Genomic DNA, 5,281 nt, shown 5'->3' on the forward strand with positions numbered 1-5,281 from the left:
TACTTTTAAATGTATAATATGAATAATCTTTTATTGTAGACGTTGAAAATGAGGTAAAAATTCTCGAAATGTGAAAAGTGCGAAGGTTTTGATGTTTCATTAAATAACAAAATTCTCTAAAGTTACTAATACATCTCCAAATTATAATAAATTAAACAATAAAATATTGATGAAAAATTTTAATCATGGTCTGAAACGTTACTAAAATAAAATTAAAATGTTGATGGTCTTAGCCTAGCTAAAATATTTACAATTCTAATATATATCGAATAATATTCTGATTATTGTTTCATTTTAAAATTCTGTTTTGATTATTTAATTAGAAATTTTAATTGAGTTCTTTGAATGTTTTTTCTAAAGTTATTTTTTTCGATGGATACTGATTCCTATAGCGATTTGCAAGTTAGAAATAACCCCCTTCTCCGTTAACATACTGCCTAAGTCCACAAGCACTGATTGTTGTTTACCGCAACTTCAGGCGGCTGAGTACCTTCATTAAAGATACAGTTTCACTTCGATAACATATCGATTACCGTCTCCTATACGCTATTCCTGTTGAATATGGATCTAAACCGTTCAGTTTCATTTTGGTTTTAAAGGCTCATTTTCCGTTACGATGGTTTAAAGGCTAGGTTGAAAAGTTATCCTCCATATCCATGACATACTATTTTATTTTTTACATTTATAAAAGTTTCTTATTTTTTTATATTTCACGAATATTAACATGTAAAATAATCCGGTAGTTTGGAAATTGGCTTATACCGCTTATTCCATAATGATGATCCCCTGATTTTTTATTTTATTATTATTTCTTTGTCAAATTGTTATACATTCTCAAACTACAGATTAAAATTCAATAGGACATCCACCTTCCTGAATGACAGAAAACACAAGAATGATATAAAGGCAGATGAAGGTATCTACTGTCTAAACGTTGGAGCTAAATAAATAGTTTTTTTTTTTGCTATTTGAGTAATTCTGACCGCACCCAGACCATCTTCCTTTTTATAAAAAATATTTTAGTTTTGTCATGTTTCATCCATAATTTTTTCTATATTAAATTCTAATTTTATTGTCTACACTATATTTATTTATAATTATATCTTGTTTTTTTAACGCTGAAGATGTTCCAAAACCTCTACACATACAAAATATTCAAAAATAATATTGCATATTTCAATTCTGACCTTATCCTAGTCCAGGTACATTGTTATAGTTGGGGGGCTCCTCCCCGATCTCTGGAATAATTTGAAAATAAAATAATTTCCCATTCATCTTTAAAACTACTCTTGCCCTTTTTGTACAAGAGCCGAATAGGAGAAAAAAGTCAGTTATTTTAAACCAATTTTTGATTACTTTAATGAAAACTATGTATAATTACTAATCAAAATTGACGAGTCTGCCAAGTATAGCTAACGGGAATCAAAAATGTCGACTATTTCAAAACTTTGAAAAATTTTTCCCATTCATCTAGAAAACCAAATAGAACATCATTGAAAGTAGTGTATATTTGCTAAAATATGATCCATAGTAGAGCTGTTTATGTCCAGTGGTCTCCGGGATTCCCTTAAAAGGCAACATTTCATAAAAAATGTACTGACATCAATTTACTATGGGAATTTTATACCTCAAGAACCATGAGACGTACAGATATCTATTAGCAACCAAATTGAAGCTATAATTTATTAAGCTATAATTTAATATGCTTTCAAGATAAACGTCTTAAACCGCTGTATTATTAATAGCTTGTATTATTATTATTGTATTATTAAACTAGCTAAAATGGGAGCGCAGGTAGACATCTGTGTGTTTAATGGTTCCTCAGATATTTTTTCTTTAATCAAAAATTTCGTCAGAACAACTAGAAATCAACATTTTAAGAATTTATTTATTCAAATATCATGAAAACTACTACTCTTACGAAGATGGATGTCATAAACTACTTTATAGTTTTTATTTTTTGAAGAGATATATATCAGGAACTATTGAACCTAAATAGTTCTATTAGGGCTCTAATTTTAGCAGATTTATTCTACTTTAAATGATGTTCTATTAGGCTTTCTAGTGCTAGTGGTAGTTTTCAAGGTATAAAGGCCCAAGCAAAATTTTTTTTTACATTTTGAAACAACTTCCATTTTTTTTTTTTGCCAATTTGAGTGCTAATTGCTCTGCGTCGATTTCTGTATAATTTTGAGGCTTAATAGTTCAATTTAATTTTTTTTATCATTTCTCTAACGACCAGAAGCTTTTTCGAAACTTTGTTAAATATGTACATTTCGTTATACTCCGTATTAACGGATGCGTAATTCTATGACTTGGTGAGGAGATGATCTCCATGATCCCCTTGCAAAATCGGAGACTTTAAACATTCAGTTTTAATCCTAGAACCGGGGCGAAAGGAGGTTTCAGCCAGGAAATGTGAGTTAATTAAACGAAATTTATAATAGATTGAGGGATGCCGTAATAGGTCAGGCGAACCAGATGCGCCTTCAATCATTTTATTCTTGCCTGCATTAAAATTGGGCTCAACAATTAAGCTATAATTGTCTCCAATCCCGTGATATTTTCACTTTAAAGGCGGTTTTTAACTTGTTGGTTACGTAATATTTTTTTTGTCTTTCTAAGGATCGATAAAAGTGACTGGTCAGTGTTGATATGAGTTTATTTTACATGTTTTCCTTTTACACAACAAGATACAATCAAGTAGAATATATTTTAATATAATTAATATTTATTTATGACATGTGTATATTTTAGTTCCCACGTAGCGCATATTTCCAATACCATACATAAAATATTTCATCTCTAAAGTTTTATTTCAATTTTTAATTTATTTAAATTGATCAGTTACTACAAGTTAAAAATAATATTTTTCTAAACATTTCAAGTATTTTATGTAATTCATATTTCACACCTAAGAAACAAAAATATTATATTTTTATAAGCAATAATGTTTATTTGGTTCCAAAAAGTGGTTTACTTTAAACTTTTATACTTTTCTGAATCTTGTATGTGGGTCAAAAATCCAGAATATCAAGAAAAGTCAAAACTCTGGTGCAAAATACTCTTTACTCAGTTTCATTATATACTTTCGTGTTTAATAAATATAATTCTTCAAATTGCTTTAAATGTTTTTATTAGTTCTTGACATTTCGGAAAACAAACACCATCGTAAAAACATCATTTTGGTATAGATTTATTTTTGAACAACAACAACATTCACACCATATTTACATAGATATCTAAATTAAGTAATAGCAAATTAAGAAAGGAAAAAAGAAACAAAATTTAACTTAAAGTAAAATATCATATTTGGTTATATTAAATAATTTGTATTCTGAAAGTATTATTAGTAGCTCGAATTCCAAGCGTTACTTAATAGTTAAATAATATAAGCTTATATGATTCATAATTTTTCAAATTTATTGTTTTTTTAGTTTAATAGCTGAACACAGAAATTCTATTATACGTTCACTAGGTTTAATGCTTATGTGTGCCCGAAGGAGGCACAATGGAAGAATTGTTCTACTCGTCACAAACCTCATCTAGTAAGAATAAAAGAAACCCTGTTTTATTCTATGGATCCTTTTAAAAATAAAAGACAACCCTCCTTAGTCGGATACGCATTGTATTTTGTAGTCCCGAGTAGTAAAAATCTGAACATAACTAACACCGAAAAACAAACTGAACAAAACTGTCAAACTAACAATAATAACATATTCTGCTCCTATATGGTGCTACACATGTGACTAACTAGAGGAAATCAGAGATCTTTCAAAACATTTTTGTGAGAATAGTGAAAATTTTCGGTAAATCAAAATTTCAATTATTTTGTCCAAATTACTTCTACTAACCGATTATTGATTGCACCTACTGAAACGAAATATTTTCTGTCTTACACTCATTTTCGAGAATCTGTTTAAGCAAAAAATAGGAGATTAATATGGAGTTATAATAAAAATCAAATTACCACAATCTATTTGAAAAAAAATAAAATTACCACAATCTATTTGAAAAAAAATCAAAATGTTAGACTTTGATTACAGTGGGATAACAAGCATATATATAACCTAAGTATCGACGAGAGCACAGTGTAAAAAGAAAAGAGAGAAAAAGGAATAAGATTTGACACACTCGGCCTCCAGTTAAAGACTGCCTTTATTGAGTCAGCTGATATCGCTGTCCGTACCTCATATACATAAACTACAAGGATCCAAGTTTGTATCCGGCTGTGACCGATACCTATTCATTTTGTTACTGTAGCCATGAGTCAACCGGAGAAAAAACTGGCGGTCTAGCGTGATTCTGACCAAATCGCCTCCTTGTACAACCGTTTATCTAGTAACAGCACTACCTTACATAATACAGCACCCCTGACCCTCCATGGGTTTTTTTTTGTGTGTAGATTCATTTTTTGTATGTAATATATACATAGGTTTTGACCGATAATAGAAACTTTTTTCTTTTTTTTCGATAAGTTTTCAAGTTATTTGTATACTTCGACTTTAAGAATTACACTAGAAACGTCAATAGTTAATTTGGAAAATAGAATTTCGAGTTTGCTTAACGTATTTATCTCCTACTATAAAGTACAAGACGGTTGCGGGATTATTGTTGGAACCTTCATTCAATTTTGACCGATTGTTTTAGTTAAAAACTTGAAAGCTATGGTTGAACGCCACAACAAATTACGACCCTGTAGTTTAGCAAATGGGAACTAATAAATTTAGACTCTGAAAGGACTAGTTGAATTCTAGTATGAATAACCAAGCATCGTATAAAACAACAAAGATTAAACACCTAATAAGTAATACTTTTTGTGAAAAGTAACAGTTATTTTAGGGAAGGATTTTTTTTTTTTTTTTTAAACAGCTACATTTCATTCATAACCGTTAAATGCTGTCAGGTGACATGAAAATAATTTCAAAATTATATAATACATTTTTGAATTAAGAATACTTATAAATTCCTCAGTTTGCTCAATACCTAAAAATGGGTGCCTCTCGCATAGTATATTCTAGTAAATCTTGCTTCTGTGTGAATCGAACCTACACGTGTTAACAACCGGAAGAAACTCTTCATTGAAGAGCCAGTTGAGGTGATGGAGTGACCTCCACTCGGAGTGGGGATGAAGTGAGATGATGATGCAATGTTCAACAATTAGTCAACATTGTTAGTCATGGAACGGAGACAGTCCCGTACCCGTAGCGACTGAAATCATTCTTAGGTGGGAAACACCTTCAACAAGGTGCACAGTGGGAACAAATCTTAATAAAACGGT

General features: G+C 30.1%; 1 protein-coding gene across 3 annotated transcripts in view; it reads left to right on the forward strand.

Moving 5' to 3' along the window:
* kug (kugelei) overlaps nt 1–5,281 on the forward strand; it is a 537,878-nt gene that overhangs the window by 183,348 nt on the left and 349,249 nt on the right. Inside the window, exon 1 of one of the 3 annotated variants that reach the window (XM_067053448.1) lies at nt 5,258–5,279. The exons of the other annotated variants lie outside the window; for them this stretch is intronic. The gene's annotated coding sequence lies outside the window, so the exon portion shown is untranslated. Of the gene's footprint in view, nt 1–5,257; nt 5,280–5,281 lie in introns of those variants that run through there. 3 annotated transcript variants of the gene reach the window in all.

Source organism: Halyomorpha halys, unplaced genomic scaffold (genome assembly GCF_000696795.3).
Source record: "Halyomorpha halys isolate HHAL.00 unplaced genomic scaffold, Hhal_1.1 Scaffold163.1, whole genome shotgun sequence".
In the NCBI taxonomy this organism is placed as follows: Eukaryota; Metazoa; Arthropoda; class Insecta; order Hemiptera; family Pentatomidae; genus Halyomorpha; species Halyomorpha halys.